Source organism: Cetorhinus maximus, chromosome 8, assembly GCF_964194155.1.
Source record: "Cetorhinus maximus chromosome 8, sCetMax3.hap1.1, whole genome shotgun sequence".
Taxonomy (NCBI): domain Eukaryota; kingdom Metazoa; phylum Chordata; class Chondrichthyes; order Lamniformes; family Cetorhinidae; genus Cetorhinus; species Cetorhinus maximus.
The window spans coordinates 51,426,160-51,447,370 of NC_135886.1; the positions used below are offsets into that span (position 1 = coordinate 51,426,160).

General features: G+C 46.9%; 1 protein-coding gene across 1 annotated transcript in view; it reads left to right on the top strand.

Annotated features, from left to right (window-relative positions):
• Positions 1-21,211, top strand: part of sycp1 (synaptonemal complex protein 1) — a 270,092-nt gene that overhangs the window by 165,780 nt on the left and 83,101 nt on the right. The gene's annotated exons all lie outside the window — the stretch shown is intronic.

A 21,211-nucleotide genomic window follows, 5' to 3' on the forward strand; every position in this document is an offset into this window, starting at 1 on the left:
CACCAAGTATGCCAGCTCGGTGCCCATTCATCAACGGTGAGCACGGAGGTCCGAAGCGACCTCACATCGGCGCAGGAGCTGCCTGTTGTCCCTGTGGGCTCCTCTCAGGGCGCTCCAGATGAGGGCAGCAGCTCCTCTGCTCCTTTGCCAGTGACTGTGGGATCCGATGAGGCTGTGGCGACTGAGGAGGTGCCAGCTGTGGAACTGACTGTTCCATCTCAGGCGGGGCCATCAAAGGCTGCATGGGCCAGAGGTTGCCTTCCAAGGTCATTGAGGCCAACAGGACAGCACAGTGAGCAGGCTGTCTCAGGTGCCAGTGCCAGTGAGGGGGGAGCACCTAGACATAGCACCCAGAAATGTAAACTTAAGGCATCTTAGGCACACCACAGATTTCTCACTGGTGGTTTTATGTTGCCCCACTATTCGTTCATGACCATTCAATGTGATGCGTAACACCTTTGTAATTATTTTTTTTTTGTACACTATTTTGTTAAATCATTAAATTTTGATATGTGAGCATGGCTCAGGGTGATTCCTTACTCCTGCAGGTGGATGGGAACCCATGATATTATGAGTGAGTTATTTGACATTGAGCTTTATTGACAAGGCCCTTAGTTAATGTTCCTACCCAGGCAGATTTTGCACTCAGGTGTCGAGTATGGAACCTGCAGCACTGGCTTATGTTGGAGGTCCATCGGTGGTGGGCTAGCTGAAGGTTCGTTAGATTAAAGACTTCCGGGTGTGCCTGCCACCCTGGAGTATGCCCGGGTCAGCATCTACCCCCTCAGCGTTCTCTTGTGCGTGCTCATCCTCGGTCTCACCACTGGATCATCACGTACAACCAGAGCAACTGTGTCCACATCTTCTTTGTCCACTGCATCGCCCCTTCCCAGTGCCAGATTGTGGAGAGTGCAGCATGCAACCACTATCAGCAATACACGATCTGGGGGGTATTGGAATGCGCCTCTTGAATGGCCCAGGCATCAGAAACGCATCTTGTGAAGACCGATGCTTCTCTCTACCACAGCCCTTGTGGAGGCATGGCTCTTATTGTACGGCTGCTTAGCCCCTGTTTTCGGATGGCGGAGGGGCATCCTGAGCCATCTTTTGAGGTGATAGCACTTGTCACCCAGCAGCCATACATCCAGCTGGGCTGGAGCACTGAAGAGCCTTGGCACCCAGGAGTGTCTGAGGATGTAAGCGTCATGGGAGCTGCCTGAGTACCTTGCACAGACTTGCAGAATCTACATCTTGTGATCACACATTATATGCACGTTCAAGGAGTGGAATCCCTTCCTGTTGACAAAGGCACCGGGCTCACCTGCTGGCGCCTTGATGGCCACATGTGTGCAGTTGATTGCACCCTGGATGCGGGGGAAGCCAGCAATCACTGCGAAGCCTCTGGCTCGCCCTGTCTGGCTGGCCTCATCCCAGTGGTAGTGGATGAAAGTCAAGGCACGCCTGAACAGAGCGTCTGTCACCTGCTTGACACAAGTGTGGGCAACTGATTGGGCGACTCCGCAAAGATCATCCCCGACCCCTGGAAAGAGCCGGCGACATAGAAGTTGAGGGCAGCCGTCACCTTCGGTGCCACTGGCATGGAGTGCTCACCCACACAGTTGGCGCAGATCTCAGGGCCCATCATCTGACAGATGGAGGTGACTGTCTTCCTTGAGAGACGGAGCCTACTTCGGCACTGCACGTCACACATATTGAGGTAGCTGCTTTGTTGCCTGTATACCCTGGCAGCAGGATAGTGGCATCTTCTGCGGCCCCTTCTGCCTTGGACTTCCTGTTGGCCCTACTCCCCTTGTGCCTGCGCCGCTCCTCCCAAAGGTGGCTCCCCTGGGGGCTGAATGTGGACTCCTTGTCTCCTCCCCCTTATGGCCCTCCCTTCCTACTCAGAGGAGGTGCCTCCAGTGGATGGCACAACTCCCATTCCCAGGCTAAGGGAAGGCTTCCTGAAACCAGCAAGGCCCCAGAAATGATGTTGACTCACAGTCCAGACCTGAATCCTGTTACTCCTGTCCAAGCAGCTGTGAAGAGTTTTGAAGTATTCCCGCTCTCACAGGCAAGTATCAGTAACTGTAAGCAATAAATGTCTGACAAATAACACGCATGACCCCACTCACCCCTCCTATCCCGCCCATGGATGAGGTTTATACAAATGTGGCCTACCCGCTTGCCCGTTGCGTCCGTGCGACGACCTGAAGATCGCATGGCCCTGAAAAATCCCTGACGATTGCTGCCTCAAGAGCCTTAAGTGGCTTGTTAATTAATGGTGGACGTGCATCGGAGATCATTGTGCGCCTGCCGACCTAAATATCGCAATGGCACGTGGTGACATTGGGACGCTCGCCCAACGTCACCCCGTGTCATTTTATGCATTGGCGTGCGGGGCCCACCCCTGTACGTCAACGAGAAAATTCTGGCCTCGGATTTAACATGTTTATTATGAAGAAAAAATTACAAGGTGTCAGTTACAAAAATGGAAGTGCCAGCAGTTAACCTGAAGAATGTGTACTTCCAATGTCAAATCAAAGAATCCACTGGAAATATCATAGAATTAGTGTGGGGCAGTGTGGGGGTGGCAAAATTCAGGCAGAATTGTGGCAGAGGAGGTTATAATTTAGGGTGGCCCATCAAACTTGCCTTGTACATCTAGATTTGTGGAGGGCGAGAACATCTTCTACCCACCCCACTTCATCTTAAAAGCATTTTGTTGGAATTGCAGAAAGGGTCATGACCAGCCAATAAACAATTCAGGTTGAAGTTCTACTTTTTCTGCCCCCTCTGGAGACTTTAATGTTAAAACTAAGAAACAGGAAATTCTGTAGTTTCATTTATTAAGTACAAAACACTGCTTTTTACTATGACCTCAGTCCCCAGAGGCACATGGATGAATGTTTGTCCTCAATAGCAGCATTACTGGAGCAGAGAAACCTGCATATTTATCTATAACTCGACTACTGTCTGATAAGTGTACTCTTGACAGAAGCAGGACCAGTTCAGCCACTTGTAACACAGCCTGAGTGTCTAGCTAGAAAGTCAGATCAGCCAAGGCAAATGTGAGTGATGGTTGGTACAGGACTTGGGGCATGAAATTTGGATCCATAATGCCACTGGAGACAGTGCTACAGAAGTTGACTGCCCTCATAGTGAAATGTACTATATCTCCTCCTGCTGCTGGAGTGATACATGCTAAGAAGGGTGCTCATGCTGGTGTCCCCTTTGTTTCATATCTTTACACACTTTTTCCCCCTTTGGGGAATAATGAGAGAGTTTTGGAATGATTAGCAGGCTGATTACCAACTTGTTCAAATCACGTCATGAATGCTGGGTGTTCCCTGATTGTGCTGGAAGCAAGTGAAGTGGTGCTATCATATTGTCGCTCAGCCTCACCAGCTGATGTGATGCCCACCTTCCAAATTTGGACTAGGCATGTCTTTGGTCGAATTTGCTTGTCACTCACCAAAGAACAAGCATTTGACTGTAAGAGCACCCAGCACTAGCTCCGAAGAAGGGTCATATGGATTAGAAATGTTAACTCCGTTTCGCTTTCCACGCTGCTGCCAGAGCTGCTGAGTTTTTCCAGCATTTTCTATTTTTCTTTAACCCAGCACTAGTGTTACTCAAAGGGCCAAGTACCCAACTTGCAAGTCAGTCATTTTGAAGAGTCTCTGGAAGTACTTTGGAGTATTTTTGGGGTATTGGCAAATTCCTGGGGTTGGCAGGTAGTATTGTTGTATCTGCATAGGGAGGGCAGTAGAATTGGTGACCTGTCTACACAAAGACTGCAACAGGTATGGGGGCTGAGTTTAGACATTTCCTTTTGCGCCACCATTTAAAAGAAACTAGGAGCAGGAGTAGGCTATTCAGCCCTTCGAGCCTGCTTCTCCATTCAATGTGATCATGGCTGATCCTCTATCTCAACGCCATATTCCCGCTTTCTCTCCATACCCCTTCATGCCCCTAATATCCGAAAAAATTATCAATTTTTTCTTGAATATACTCAGTGACCCGGCCTTCACAGCCTTCTGTGGTAGAGAATGCCACAGGTTGACGACCCTCTGAGTGAAGAATTTTTTCCTCATCTCAGTCCTAAATGGCCTCCCCCATATCCTGAGCCTGTGGCCCCTGGTTCTAGACTCCCTAGCCAGGGGAAACATCCTCCCTGCATCTAGTGTGCCTAGTCCTGTTAGAATTTTATACGTTTCAATCAGATCCCCTCTCATTCTTCTAAATTCTAGTGAATACAGGCCCAATCGAATCAATCTCTCCTCATACGAGATTCCTGCCATCCCTGGTATCAGCCTAGTGAACCTTCGCTGCACTCCCTCTACGGCAAGTATATCCTTTCTTAGGTAGGAAGACCAAAACTACACGCAATACTCCAGGTGTGGTCTCACCAAGGCCTTGTATAACTGCAATAAGACATCCCTACTTCTGAACTCAAATCCTCTTGCAATGTGGGGAGGTGATGATGTAGCGGTATTGTCACTGGACTAGTAATCCAGAGACCCAGGGTAATACTCTGGGGACTCGGGTTGGAATCCTGCCACAGCAGATGGTGGAATTCAATAAAAGTCTGGAATTAAAAGTCTAATGATGACTATGTTGACCGATTGTTGTAAAAACCCATCTGGTTCACTAATCCCCTTTAGGGAAGGAAATATGCTGTTCTTCCCTGGTCTAGCCTACATGTGACTCCAGACCCACATCAATGTGGTTGACTCTTAAATGCCCTCTGAGCAAGGTCATTTAGGGATGGGTAATAAAGGCTCGCCTAGCCAGTGACGCCCACATCCCAGGAATGAATTTAAAAAAAACATTATATTGGGACATTTCCTTTTTCACTCCCCCCCCCCCCCCCCTGCCCCACCCACCACCCTGCCACATGTAGAATTTCCTCTAATGTTTTAGATAGAAAAAATGGCATGCCCACCACCTCCAATAGTGCAAGAGTCTCTGCAGCCAGGGTAGGGTGCTCTTTACCATTTGCCTTATTTTCTTGGCTTCCAAAGCCAAAGGGCAACATTTCCCATTTTCCCCCCACAAGAAATACTGTGAAACCCACTGCACTTGAAAACCCATCATCAAGGTTTGCATGAGAGGCATCACTAAACACAATCAGTTTTGTATTCTTAGGGTCACCCAAAGATGGAAACTTCACTACACATTTCTGCATCTTTAATTTTTTTAAATGATTTTTTCACCCATATGATGTCCTGGACCTTGGGATGTTTCATTATGTCTAATACTTCTCAGTTCAAGGACATCAAAGCTTGCATTAGTCTCGCCTGCGTGCCCAGCCAATTCAATTGTCTGATTAGACTCTGCAGCTGCTCCATCTCATCTGTGGAAGCATCTGCATCTTTTTATGAGGACCTAGCCCGATTAAGTGAGATAGGGCTAACACTTCCTAAATAAGATTGTTGGTGCAAAGTAACCCAAGACCCATGGCAAGAATTGACTCTCCTTCATGGGCAGATTTTTAGGCAGGGGTGGTGGGGAGTGCGAATTTGAAGGGACGGGATTTCCTCCTTGTTCCTGCCCACCCCCACCACACAGCGATTTTATGGTGGGGCGGGCAAGGCCTTGGGCGGGATGCCCGCCCTTGCTCCATTTGAGGCTCTAGAGGCATTTCCTTCCCTGGTTCAATTTTTAGGCTGGCAGGAGGATTGAACTTCCATAGAGGAAACCCAAAAAAGAACAGAGTTACATCTCGGGCGGGATGGTCTCCTCCATCAGAAGCCCCCTTCTGCAATCGGGCGCCCACCTCCACTTAAGGCCTGGCGGCCTCCAGACCTCCCTCCCACCCCAACCCTGCCCCCAGCCTCCCCCCAAGGACCCTGATCGCCCGGTTCGTGCCCCCACAGGCCTTCCCTACCCTCCCCACCCTGGGATCCCTTGAACTTACCTTGGCCTCCGGTACCTGGACTTAAGCTTTGACATCCTCCGGCACTTCTTCTTCAGTCTGCTGTAGTGTTGCCATTGCAGGGACTGAGTTGCTGGCAGCTCTCTAAGGCAGGACTTCCTCCCACGTGAGGGGCAGGAGTCCTGCCTGCAGCCACTTAACTATCATTTGTGAATGAAATGGCTGTGGGGCACTCTGAGTCAGTGGGGATATGTTCCCCACCGACTCTTAGGATGGTGGGAAGTGAGATCCCGCCATCTGACAAATTCAGGCCTTACTGCTTTATTTCTGATCCAATGCGGTTAAAGGTCCCAAAAGCCTGACTCTGAACCTTAAAGTCTGTTCTAATCCTGTCAATAACATTAGGGTGGTACTCGTGAGTTTAAACACATAGGAAGTCGTCAATATGCATCATGAAAATGCCTGAACGTTTTGCACCATGGTACCAATAAAACATGGCGAGTCATGAAGAGTCATACGGACTCGAAACGTTAACTCTATCTTTCTCTCCACAGATGCTGTTTGACCTGCTGAGTTTTTCCAGCATTTTCTGTTATGTTTCAGATTTCCAGCAGCTGCAGTAGTTTGCTTTTATATTATGGCAGGACCGGCCTTCAGTTGGAGACAACTCAACTTTAGCATCACCGATTGAACTGAAAAGTACTATACTCTGGAAGCATTGTTCAAACCATAGATGCACTTATTCAACTTCCAAAGTTTTCCTTCTACCTCTGGCACCTCTTTAGGAGTTTTGAGAAACACTTCCCTCTGGATATAATAGCCTGCAGAAATATAGCTTTTATATCTATTGACTTACATTTCCCAAGAAAACATCACCAAAACAGTCAAGAAAAAATCAAATTTACCTTCCCCGCAGTGGGAGAGTCCCCTCTGACCTCTTTATCTACTAAGTATTCTTCAAAAACCTGGACAACTAATCTAACCTTGATCTTATAGGTTCCACCAGTAAGACTTTTTCTGTGCAGACCCACCTATGTGATAATGCTGGCTGACCCCTATTTCGGACCTCTGAAAACACAGCAACTATCCAACTCCTTCTGTTTAGCCTTCCATATAGCTTTATCCCCCAATTTGTTGACCATTACAAAAACCTCTTGGTCACGAGGACTTCTGTTTCCACTATTTTGTCGTGATGATTCAGTATTTTACATTCTACTATGACATCCAATCAAACTGCAAGCACCACGTAAACAAAAGCAAAATACTGCGGATGCTGGAAATCTGAAAAAAAAACAAAAATAGCTGGAAAAACTCAGCAGGTCTAACAGCATCTGCGTAGAGGAATACAGCTCGCGTTTTGAGTCCGTATGACTCTTCATCAGAACTAAGGAAAAATAGAAATGAGGTGAAATATAAGCTGGTTGAAGAGGGGGTGGGGGGTGGGACAGGTAGAGCTCGATAGAGGGCCAGTGATAGGTGGAGGCAAAGAAGAGATTGCCAAAGATGTCATAGACAAAAGGACATAGGGGTGTTGACGGTGGTGATATTAGCTAAGGAATGTGCTAATGGTGACATTTAAGGGTAGAAAGCAGGACGAGCAGGTGACAGATAGCCCTAGTGGGGGTGGGGTGGGGAGAAGGGATCGAAATAGGCTAAAAAGTGGAGATAAAACAATGGGTGGAAATAAATTTAAAAATAATAGAATTAGGTGGGAAAAGAAAAATATATAAAAATATATATAGATTTAAAAAGTTATAAATTATTGGAAAAAGGGGGATTAGAAAGGGGGTGGGAATGGAGGAGAGAGTTCATGATCTGAAGTTGTTGCACTCATGTTAAGTCCGGAAGGCTGTAAAGTGCCTAATCGGAAGCTAAGGCGCTGTTCCTCCAGTTTGCGTTGAGCTTCACTGGAACATTGCAGCAAGCCAAGGATGGACAGGTGGGTATGAGAGCAGGGTGGTGTGTTGAAATGGCAAGCAATAGGGAGGTCATGCTTGCGGACAGACCGAAGATGTTCTGCAAAGCGGTCACCCAGTCGGCGTTTGGTCTCTCCAATGTAGAGGAGACTGCATTGGGAGCAGCGAATGCAGTAGTCTAAATTGAGGGAAGTGCAAGTGAAGTGCTGCTTCTTTTGAAAGGAGTGTTTGGGCCCTTGGATGGTGATGAGGGGTGAAATAAAGGGGCAGGTGTTGCACCTTCTGCAGTTGCATGGGAAGGTGCTGTGGGAGGGGGTTGAGGTGTAGGGGGTGATGGAGGAGTGGACCAGGGTATCTCGGAGGGAACGGTCCCTACGGAATGCCGCCATGGGGGGTGAATGGAAGATGTGTGGTGGTGGTGGCATCATGCTGGAGTTGGCGGAAATGGCGGAGGATGATCCTTTGAATGTGGAGGCTGGTGGGGTGATGTGAGGACAAGGGGGACCCTATCATGGTTCTGGGAGGGAGAGGAAGGTGTGAGGGCGGATGCGCGGGAGATGGGCCCGACACGGTTGAGGGCCCTGTCGACCACTGTGGGTGGAAAACCTCGGTTAAGGAATAAGGAAGACATGTCAGAGGAACTGTTTTTGAAAGTGGCATCATCAGAACAGATGCGACGGAGGTGAAGGAACTGAGAGAATGGGATGGAGTCCTTACAGGAAGCAGAGTGTGAGGATCTGTAGTCGATGTAGCTGTGGGAGTCGGTAGGCTTGTAATGGATATTGGTGGACAGTCTATCACCAGAAATTGAGACAGAGAGGTCAAGGAAGGGAAGAGAAGTGTCAGAGATGGACCATGTGAAAATGATGGAGGGGTGGAAATTGGAAGCAAAATTAATAAATTTTTCCAGGTCCAGACGAGAGCATGAAGCAGTCATCGATGTACCGGAGAAAGAGTAGTGGGAAGGGGCCTGAGTAGGACTGGAACAAGGAATGTTCCACATACCCCATAAAGAGACAGGCATAACTGGGGTCCATGCGGGTACCCATAGCCACACCTTTTATTTGGAGGAAGTGAGACAAGTTTATGGAGAAATTGTTCAGTGAGAGAACAAGTTCAGCCAGATGGCGGAGAGTGGTGGTGGATGGGGATTGTTCGGGCCTCTGTTCGAGGAAGAAGCGGCGAGCCCTCAGACCATCCCAGTGGGGGATGGAGGTGTAGAGGGACTGGACGTCCCTGGTGAAGAGGAGGCGGTTGGGGCCAGGGAACTGGAAATTGTGGATATGTTGTCGGGCATCAGAGGAATCGCGGATGTAGGTAGGAAGAGACTGGACAAGGAGAGAGAGAATGGAGTCAAGATAGCAAGAAACGTGTTCCGTGGGGCAGGAACAGGCTGACATGATCGGTCTGCTGGGACAGTCTATGGATTTTGGGTAGGAGGTGGAAGTGGGCCGTCCGAGGTTGGGAGACTATGAGGCTGGAAGCTGTGGAGAGAAGATTTCCAGAGGAGATGAGGTCAGTGACAGTCCTGGAAACAATGGCTTGATGTTCAGTGGTGGGGTCATGGTCCGGGGGAGGTAGGAGGAAGTGTCTGCGAGTTGACGCTCAGCCTCTGTGAGGTAGAGGTCAGTGCGCCAGACAACAACAGCACCACCCTTGTCAGCAGGTTTGATGACGAAGTCAGGGTTGGACCTAAGAGAACGGAGTGCGGCAAGTTCAGAAGGAGACAGATCAGAGTGGGTGAGAGGAGCAGAGAAATTAAGACAACTGATGTCACGCCGACAGTTCTCAATGAAAAGATCAAGAGCAGGTAAGAATCCATAGGGAGGGGTCCAGGTGGAGGGAGAATATTGGAGGTGGGTAAAAGGATCTGTTGAACGGGGAGAGGACTCCTGCCCAAAGAAGTGAGCACGGAGACGAAGGAGGTGGAAGAAGAGTTCAGCATCATGCTGAGCCCGAAATTCATTGAGGTGAGGGCGTAAGGGTATGAAACTGAGGCACTCCTTGCCTGTTGAAATCTTTCCGGGCTGCTACTGTTAGGTCCCCGGTATACCCTATTTGATCTCTATCCACCGTACGCGAACGCTTCCTCATCTGGGATTCATCACCCGATCTATTATTGTAACTTGAGCTACGCTTCCTTATTTTCTATTCTCGTGTTCTGTCCTCCCAGTCCATGGCCTTCACTGCTTGTCCATCATCCTTGACATGCAACCAGTTCTTATATTTTCCAGTAGATTTTCTTACCCGTCGCACTATTATTGCATCCCTCCAGTTATCCAATCCTTCTGGGTTGGTACGATACCCAGGAACCCGCTTTGTGATGAATAGGCAAGGGCTATTTTGTCAAGAGACCAGCTGCTCAATCGGATTTTCTACCAATATCTAACCACTGACCTATCATATCTTGTCCCTATGGCTCTGCCCTGCAAAATATATCAGTATGCAATGCATATGGTGCTTTGTCACCTTCTATCACATTGTCAGTATCTGCAAATTCACAATTCATCCTGATGACCCGTGAGGAATGGGCTTTTATTGTTTAATTCCCACGTTGTACAATCAGTTTTCCTCTCAAGTTCTATAACTTCCCTTGGGCCTTTCCATTTCCTTTGCCTCTCTCTCTCTTGTAATAAACCAGATCACCTGAAGTAAAGTGTACCCTGACAATCTTTTGTGATGTTGCAATGCTCTCCTGATTCTTTCCAAAACTTCAACTTTGATAAAAGTTTTCCTGCCTGCATGTAAGGCATTCAAGTGGACAGAGAAAATAGAACTCATGGTTGTCCCTTCTAGAGCAGGGGGAGCATCTGAAAGCAACTTAGGATTCCTTCCATACACCAAAATCAATACAGGCTATACGCTCCCAATCATTTGGAAAGGATTTTTAGCATGTACTGCCCATGTCAGTAACCCAGTTGGTCAGCCAGTATCTTACACAACATTTGGTCAATTATTGCATGATCCCCCTCACATAAACCATTGCTAAACGGTTCTCAGCTGCAGTATTCATGATTATAATATTCAAATTCCCACACATCCCAGAATTCATCATTTGCAAATTCTCCATTATCCAATACCAACCCATTTTTTCATGACCTTGTCTACAATGGCCTGTTTGTTCTTGCCATTTATCACTGTAGGTCGGCTATATCTAGTTGCCATAACCACAAAGTGTAACAAAAAAAAACCCCTCAATTCTTGTCCCATACTTCTAGGTCGTTGCCACTTCGCCATTAAATCCCCTGGCCAGTGGGAGACATAACAAGACGCGTTGATGTCCTCTGGTATTTGACACAAATGTCACAATGATTTGTAACTGGCTCAATAAGAGTTTTGTTTTTCTTTTCTACCACTCCAGCATCCTGCGGCAGAGCTTTTAATTTCTGTGTTGAAGGATGTGCGAATTGTCTATCTAACTTCCAAATAATTATTTTCTTGCCAACCAAACTCTTATCCCCTGAGATAAAAGCAAAATACTGCGGATGCTGGAAATCTGAAACAAGAACAAAAATAGCTGGAAAAATTCAGCAGGTCTGACAGCATCTGTGGAGAGGAATACAGTTAACGTTTCGAGTCTATATGACTCTTCATATGCTGAGTTTTTCCAGCTATTTTTATTTTTGTTTCTTATCTCCTGATGTCAGCAACACTGCCTGAAACTCCTTGACGAGCAATTTCTCAGTGATATGCAGCAATGCCCTGATTGAGTGAACTGTAAATCCACGGCTTTCCCGAACACAAGTGCTTTGACATGCTCCATATCTAGTTTCATCTGGTGCTTTTATCATTGAGGATTTGCTCAACAATAAAAGTCTCTCATTGGAGACCACATCAGTACTAATTAGATCGTGTATGGGAGGACTTCTTTTTTGGAAGATGGCAGCATGTTGTCGTCCCCAAACCTAAATTAAGCAGAGCGTTCATACTCTTTAACCTTATGCCAATCTTCCTGGTCAAGAGAATCCAAATAGCAATTGAGCCAATCACTGTTTGCAGATCAAAACATCAGGAACTGGCCCAATTTGTATTATATTTGGGAAACTACAGTACCTCCAGCTATGATAGGTGTTAATATTGGAATCATGCTGCAATGGGGTGAATCTTTTACATACACCAGGTGGGGCCTTGGTTCAATGTCTCATTGGAAAGACAGTACCTGCAACAATGCAGAATCCCCTCATTATTGCACTGAAGTGTCAGATTAGATTCTGTACATATGTCTCTGGAATGGGACTTGAACCTACAACCTTCTGACTCATAGGCAAGTATATTATCCATTGAGCCACAACAAGATGCTCAAATGGGGTGCGTGCTTTAAGTTTCTAATTAACAGCAGCTGCCACCAATTGCAAGTGCAAACGCTATCCAACACTGCACAGTTGACCTAAATGCTCATCACCAGTCTCAAACTCCCATTTACTAATACAATTCCTTCAGGTCAGTCACCATCATCATTCTTAGCAGTGGAATTGTCCGTTTCATGCTTTACCTCAAAGATACAATTTTTTCACTTCAGGCAATTCATTGCATAATGATACTTGGAATCACAACAATAACACCTATTAATCATTTCCGGTACATTTCTACAGTTCAAGTGCCTATGGTCACCATCTCAGGCCTGTTTTTTGTTTTGATTCTCAAATGGGCTAGAAGTGCAACCATCTTCAGACTGCCCACCACCAACCCAGTCTTTGTAATGACACCTGCATCTAGTATTTGGGTGATCGCAAAATTCAGCAACCGTGGAGTCCTCTATTCTTTTCATCACTGCAGAGTTTCCTGTATTTGATTGGAAACAAGCTGGAAAGGACAGCTTTTCCAAACATTTTTTTTCAGGCAGTAGCCAGTTGGTCTATGAGGGAGTCTTTTCCATGGAACTGAACCTCCATCAATACCAAAAGTTTATCTACATGTGAAATCCGTGCATAATCCAGTAATTTGAATGCAAGCACAGATTCCAAGATTTCAAGGTCAAACTTTGCTAATCTCTTATACCACCTATTAAAGTCCACAATGCACTCTTCCATTGACGGATTGTCTGTCTTCTTAAATTTATCAAAAGTTGACCACACTTCATACACTTCCAACAAATCATCTTTCTTGAAAAACTTAGCCAAAAATTGTAATAAAAGGATTAATCCCTCTTCAATGTTCAAGTCAGCCACATCCAGTTCCAAAAATACTTTATTGCGAATGGTTCTTTTTCTGGTAATGACAAAGCCAAAGCTATACTCTGCTTCCTCCGGGATAACGAGGTTACATATGTCCACATTTCCACATTTTTCCATTGTTTATATGGTTCAGACTCTGAAATAAAACAGTGGATAATCAAAGCTTGAGACTTTGCATAGGTCTCAGTTATTCTGTACCTGAGGTTGCCAAGGGTAGTATATTTCTTTTTTTCTTTAAAAATAGAGATAAATGAACTTCTTATTCAACACCCAATCACCAGAGCTGAATATTTATTCTCTGCTACCATGTTAAATTCATTGTCCATACATTGAGGAAAGGATGAATCTGGAACAAGTCTTTTCCTTAACCCAGGTTTATTCCCAAGACTACAATGTAAAGGCATAGATTCCTATTGTTCCCCACAACCAGTGAGAATTGTTTTTTATACACTTGCAATAAATCCCTAATCTTTCCCCAATTGGTGACAGCTGCTGTTAATTAGAAACTTAAAGCACGCACCCCATTTGAGCGTCTTGTTGTGGCTCAATGGATAACATACTTGCCTATGAGTCAGAAGGTTGTAGGTTCAAGTCCCATTCCAGAGACATATGCATAGAATCTAATCTGACACTTCAGTGCAATAGTGAGGGGATTCTGCATTGTTGCAGGTACTGTCTTTCCGATGAGACATTGAACCAAGGCCCCACCTGGTGTATGTAAAAGATTCACCCCATTGCAGCATGATTCCAATATTAACACCTATCATAGCTGGAGGTACTGTAGTTTCCCAAATATAATAAAAATTGGGCCAGTTCCTGATGTTTTGATCTGACCGCCTGATTGTTCCTTCATGTTCACTGTGTTTTTATCCCATGGAGTCAGGGCTGTGATGGAATCAGGGCCGCCACGTTTTGAAGCAGGGCAGGGGAGGAAATGGGACTGGAAATTGTGTCAAATTGTTGAGGTAGATGCATCTTGTCCTGGGCTTGATGAAAGGCCAACCTGTGGCACCATCATTAAACAGCTATTCTACAAGCAAATTTGTGCTGGAAGTGATAGGAGACACTGGAACAGGTGGCTGAACTTTGACCTGTGAGTACTAACTGCCACTGTTGATTTAGTTGATGGCTAACACTGTGTTGCCCTGTGAAACTTGGCCCTGTATGAACAGTCCCTGAGTGAGCTCACAGCCCGTTGCAGGATCCACAGCTGCAATCATCTGCTGCCTGTGAACAGCTGGTTCTGAGCTCTCTGATAAACCAGCCTTTTCTTGCTCTCCTCTGCAAGTACCTGCACTCTCACCAATCAACGACGTCATTGCGTACTCGCACGATATTTTGCTTGGCGGGTGCACACGGGTGCCGGACCCGTGCCCGCCATTAATTAAGATGCCAGTTAAGGCCATTAAAAAGTTAATTGATGCCAATTTTTCGTTGTCGTGCAATTTTGCGCTCAATTTCAAAAACCTCATCCATGGGTGGGATAAAAAGGGTCAGCAGCATTGCCAGTGTGAGTAGTGAGGAGTTTGGTAGATAGTTTGCTGCTGGTGACTTATTGGTATATGGCAGCTTCTCTGTTCAGGGCTTCATTGTTAGGATTTCCAGGCTTCATTTAAGGACTCCTTGGTGTCTCCTAGGACCCTGGAGAATTCAGACCATGTGGACCCTTTCAGGTATCAGACAGCCTTCTGTTACCCTAGTAATGGGAATTATGGTCTCCGCTGGTGGCACCTCCTCTGAGGAGGAAGAGTGGGAGAGAAGGGAGAGGAGACCAAGTGCTTGTATGCAGCTTCCAGGGAAACGACCTGTGGGAGGAGAGGTGCAGGCACTGGGGACACAGGGCCAGCTGGCAGTCCAAGGCAGAAGGGGCCGGAGAAAACATCGCTATCCTGCTGCCAGGGTTTACAGGCGGCGATGCAGCTACCTCAATATGTCCGAGATGCAATGCCGAAGGAGTCTCCACCTCTCAAGGGAGACAGTGACCTCCATCTGTCAGATGATTGTGCCTGAGATCACCTCCAACTGTGTGGGTGAACACCCCATGGCAGTGGCTCTGAAGGTCACAGTGGCTCTCAACTTCTGTGGCTCCGGCTCTTTCCAGGGGTCAGTGGGGGATCTCTGTTGAGTCTCCCAGTCAGCTGTCCATAGTTGCGTCAAGCTGATGACAGAAGCTCTGTTCAGATGGGTATTGACTTCCATTCATTTCCGTACTGATGAGGCCAGCCAGGCTGAGCAAGCCAGAGGCAATTGCACTCTGGATTGCTGAGTTTCCTCGCATCCAGGGTGCAATCGACTGCATACATGTGGCCATCAAGGCGCCAGCGGGTTAGCTAGGTCCCTTTATTAACAGGAAGGGATTACACTCCATGAACGTCCAGAGAGTGTGTGACAATAGGATGCATATTCTGTAAGTCTGTGCAAGGTACCCTGGCAGCTCCCATGACGTATACATCCTGAGACACTCCTAGGTGCCGAGGCTTTTCAGTGCTCCAGCCCAACTGGATGGCTGTTGGGTGACGAGGGCTATCCCTTGAAAAGGTGGCTCATGACACTCTCTGCCATGCAAGAACAGAGGCAAAGCAACGGTATGACAGGAGCCATGCCTCCACAAGGGTGGTGATAGAGAGGACCATAAGCCTTCTGAAGACTCGCTTCCAATGCCTGGACCGTTCAGGGGGAGCACTACAATACCCCCAAGAGTGGGTGTCACTGATAGTGGTTGCATGCTATGCTGTCCACAATCTGGCACTTGCAAGGGGGGACCCACTGGATGAAGAGGATGTTGACATAGCTACACAGGCCACAGATGGTGAATCCAGTTGTGAGTCAGAAGAGGAGAACGCTGAGGGCGTGGAGGCAGACCTCTGTAACCTCCAGGGAGGCAGGGCACCAGGGATGCCTTGACCCAACACTCCTTCAGGTAGGCTGCCAAATAAGCGCTACCGCCTCATGCTGGGGCTGCTGCCTCCATCCCTGATGCCTGAATTGGCCTTCTCCAAGTCATACGGACTCAAAACATTAACTCTGTCTTTCTCTTCACAGATGCTATCAGACCTGCTGAGTTTTTCCAGCATTTTTTGTTTTTGTTTCAGATTTCCAGCATCCGCAGTATTTTGCTTTTATCGTAAATGAATGATGCTAGGGAAACCTAGACTGACAACAAGCAGAGCACTGGATGCAGTGTTGAGAAATGTCAATGAGAAATGAGAAGTTTCTCCATGATTTCCTCACATAAGTTTCTCTTGTTCTTCTCACAGAGCCCAGGGGTGTGATCCCACCACATGTTGCTGAGCAAAAGGGACCCATGCCTGAGGAAGCACCGTCAAACCAGAAGAGCTCTCCAAGCATCAGCACAGATACTTGCATATCAATGGTTACATGCACGGAATTAGATTTGTGAGCATTGGGTGTGATGCTTTGCGGGGCAATGAGGTAGGGCCTCGGTAGTCTCAGTCTGAGGCTCAGTATTTGAACTGCAGCAGATATGTGGTGATTTGGCAGAGTTTCCTGAACCATTGAGAACTTATGCTTTTTGGATGGAGGTGATGAGCTCGACCATGTGTTGGGCTCTCGAGCACATGAGCTCCACCCATGATAGTGTGGCCAACTTCATGGAGAACCACATGCGGTAGCATCTGGAGTGCATACAAGAGCAATGAGAACTTCTACATAGGGTGCATGGCTCTGTACTTGGAGTGAGAACAGAGCTAGGGGTCCTGAACAGGATAATCTCGCAGGGACTCAATGGTGGTTGGAAGATACCAGCTGTAACCTAGCAGCATACCCCTTCAAGCCAGCGGGAGACCACACAAGGGGCTGAGACCACGGAGGAGGGCCAAGCTTCTGTGCACTAAAGGAATCTCATCATCCTTGGCTTCCTCAGCCCCTCTGTCAGCGGTCACACCTGTGAGATGGGATGAATCGATGATGGCTGTCCTTGTAGAGATGCAGGCAGTGTTGTCACAGGAAGGACCCCCACGGGTGCCTGCATGACAAGACCGACCACCACAGTCCTCACAGCCGTATAAGCCAAAGACATGAGCAGGCTACCTCCACCTCCCCTGAGGCAACAAGGGGAAAGCTGCATAGGAGTGTCCAGGTGCGGAGGACACCATATTGTCCCATTTACTGATTTAGACACTGGGGTGTGTAGAACACATAGGTATAGAAGAAAACTTTTGGGAGCATTTGTAAATTTAAACAAAATGTTTTATGCAATGATATGCATGCTATTTACATTAACTGTTAACCAGTATATGTAGAGAGGTCATCAAGTACTCACCAAGGCCCACGGAGACTGCAGCCAGTAGACCTTTTAAATGTGCTGACTGTCTTTGGAAGAATGTTGGCTTGATTGCCGTCCCCGTAACAGCTTGGGCTTCGGCCAGTGCCAGGCATGTGTTCTGTCACCGTCTCCTCAGGAGTCCCTCACCTGAACTGCTATTAAATTGGGAGGTCCTTTGTGACTATAATGGCGTGCATTGACTCCTCAGCACGCCTTCGAGCCCGTTCTGTAGCTTGTCTCTGTCTTCCACCCTGCGGTTCATCGTCCGTGGCCCCAGACTCCCCTGACCTCTTCACCCTCTGCCTTAGCTTCTTCTTCCTTCTCTTCTTCCTCCTCCAAGGAAATGGGGCCCCCTTCACTCTCTTGTTCCTTTAGTGCCACTCCCCTCTGTTACGCCATGTTGTGCAGCAAACAGTACACATTTGACCATCCAGGGTGTCTTAGCAGGCGAGTATTGGAGTGCCCCTCTAGAGTAATCAAAGCTTTAGAATTGCATTTTTAGCAGGTTTATGACCTGCTCAGTGATTCTTCTTGTGTAGAGGTGGCCCTCATTGTATCTGCGCTGGAGCTCTGTCTGAGGATCCTTCAGAGGGGTTTGAAGCCTCCTCTGCAGAGAGTATTCCCTGTTTCCCAACAACCATGTGAGGAGCTGGGGGTTGGGATAGAAGAGTTGAGGGAGCCTTGAATCTTGTAGTAACATTCACAGAACACAAGTGCCAGGCAATGAACATATCCAACAAGAGAATCGAACCATCTCCACTTGACATTGAATGACATTACCATCACTGAATCCCCCACTATTAACATCCTGGGCGTTACAATCAACCAGAAACTGAACTAGACTAGCCATATAAATACTGTGGCCACAAGAGCAAGTCAGAGGCTGGGAATTTTCCAGCGAGTTACTCACCTCCTGACTTAAAGCCTGCTGCCATCTACAAGGCATAAGTCAGGAGTGTGATGGAATATTCTCCACTTGCCTGGATGAGTGCAGCTCTTACATTACTCAAGAAGCTCAACACCATCCAGGACAAAGCAGCCATTTGATTGGCATTCCATCCACCTCCTTCAGCTTTCACTCCCTTCACCACTGATACACCAGTGGCAGCAGTGTGTACTGTATAAAAGATGTACTGCAGCAACTCGTCAAGCCCTTGACAACATCTTACAAATCCGCGGCCTCTGCCACCTAGAAGGACCAGGACAACAGATGTACGGGAACACCAGCACATGCAAATTCCCCTCCAAACCACACACCATTCTGAGTTGGAACTATATCGCCGTTCCTTCACTGTCACTGGGTCAAAAAACTGGAACTCCTTTCCTAACAGTGCTGTGGGTGTACCTATATAGGAACGTAGGTGCTAAAGTTTTAAGTAAAGGTTTTTAACAATTTTAAAGCATGTCCCCTCATGTGACACTATCACATGAGCTGTTGAATTGAAGAATTAAGTGAAAAGGGGGGTCTATCTGTGAAAAAAGAGCACAGTTGTTATGTGAGTCTTTAAAGAAGTAATATTAAAACAGTTCCTATCTCCAGGAAAGTTGTCAAATAAAATTCTTTCCTTGCTCCATCCTCACAGAGAAAAATAAAAGAAACAATTTTTCCCTCCTTCACCAAGACGTTCTGCAGGGTCTGGGTATGTAATGCGAGGCGGGGGTGGGCAGCAAACATGCAGCTAATTGACATACACTGTAGCTAATCAGCAAGCGATTTTTTCTGAAGCTGGCCATTTGGGGGTAGTGGGAGGGACCTCCTCCAGCTGCCTTCTCTCTCCCGCTCTTCAGGTCATATTGCTGACTTCAATGCCTTCTGGCCACTTTGAGGTTGCCCTCATGGTCTCCCACCCGGTACTCATCACCCTCCCGCTCCCCATTATGGCCACCCCCACCCGCCCCGGCACTCGACAGCTCCCTCCTGCTTCTTCCTGATCTCCCATTTGCTAAATCTCTTGTAGGGCTCATGAGAGATGCGATCAGAAGGGCTGCTTGTCGCTCTTCCAACCACACCTCTCATGAGCTGCTCATTCTTACCAAGGAGGATGTGTGGCCGGAAGGACAGCAATCCAAGAGCAGAAGAAACACCCTCTTGAAGGGATTTGGTGATTAGGAGGAGGTTAGGACACAGCAGGAGGGCAGCATTGAGTACCACGGAGGGTGAGGCGAGTACCAGGTCAGGTGGAAACAGCCATAATGGGGAGAGAGGGAGGTATAGAGTACTGGGGAGGGCAGGAGCAGGCATTACCGGAGGGCAGGATTGAACGCGGCCATTACAGGGATGGGAACAGTGAGGATGACCCGCAGAGGGAAAGGTATTTGGGCAGCAAGGGGGTATCTTCCCCCCTTTTGTTTCTGTGTTTATTTCTTACATTTATCTTTGTATTTGTATGATAATTTCTTATATTCATTTCTTGTATTTGTATGTTCATTTCCTATGTTCATTTTTTGTAGCTGTATGTTCATTTCTTGTATTAATACATTCATTTCTTTGAGTTTTGCTCCACTTATATCTGCCATTTTTTCAGCTGATACTCTTAATTGATGTCCACGTAGGTTTTCTTACCATTATCCATTCCTAACAGGGGTTATCAGAGAATTGAAGTATTTCCTAATCACTTTCAAGAGGGTGTTTCTTCTGTTCTTGGATTGCTAGCACTGAGTTATGATTGACACTATATCATGTTATGATACATCAGGTGGTATTTGCTGGGCTGACCAAATCCATAAGGCGCGTGAAAGTCCGAAGCGCACCCGCCGACAATTAAGGGGGCAACCAAGCCCATTAAAGTTCCAATTGTCCCCGATTTTTTGTGGTCCAACCTTACGGTTGGTGGACGGGCGAATCTGCCATTTTTAATGAAGCGTCATCCAAGGGCAGGATGAGATTTCCATTATTAAATAAAACAAAATGTATGGACAGAATTTTCATCATGTATATGTTCAGGTGACTTATTCTGATGTGTGGACATTATTTTCTGGATTTTAAAATCTTTATTTATTGCTTTTAAATTCTTCAGCTCCCTGAGGCAGCTCTCTGCCTTCAGGGAGCTTTCATTCTGCGCTCCCCTGCACCCGTGCTTACGTCATCGCCAGGCCCCACCCCGAAAGCGTTGGCCAGCCAGCATGAAATCGCGGCCGGGGGCCGATTGCGGGCGGCAGTCCGTTCCCCGGCCCAACGATCAAACTTACGTGCCAACCTAAAAATCATGCCTCAATCATGGAGAAGTTAAAATTTCCTCCTAACAACAACAGGTAGGCTGAAGCTATCATCTTTGTTTCCCAATCTAAAATTTTATTTCCCACCCACCTGCTCTGGCTGAGCTAGTACATACGAAACATTATTCAATGAAGAGTTAAATGTTAAACACCACATTTTATCGATCACCACGTGCACTAACTTACACTTCATAACATCCTCATTTCACTTCCACTGGTGCTGAATCGCTTATCCATGCTTTTGTCATTTCTAGACTCAATTTCTTCAATTGCCTTTGTGCCACTTTCTCCATTCTTCATTCTCTGTAAACTCATAGCTTGTTTGAACCTACTGGCCATAACATACATAAGTTTACATACAAAACATACATTAAGTTTACATTCATGGGATATACAATACAGAAACTGGTCATTTGACCCAACAGTCCATGCCGGCAGTATTGTTCCAGTTGAGCCTCCTCTCATTTCTCCTCAACTAAACTTATCATCGTAACCTTCTATTCACATCTCTCTCATATGCATCTGCCCTGTACCCTTCAATCACTCTCTGTGGTTCTAAATACTAATAACTGTTGTCCTCACTGATTCACACTGACTTCTTGTTTCCCCAACACTGTAAATTAACAATCCTTGTTCTCGTCTTAAATTTCTTGATAGCCTCACCCTATCCTATCTCTGCAGCTTCCTCCGGTTATACATCCCCTCTTGCACCATTTGGCTTTCTACCTCTGGCCGTTTGTGC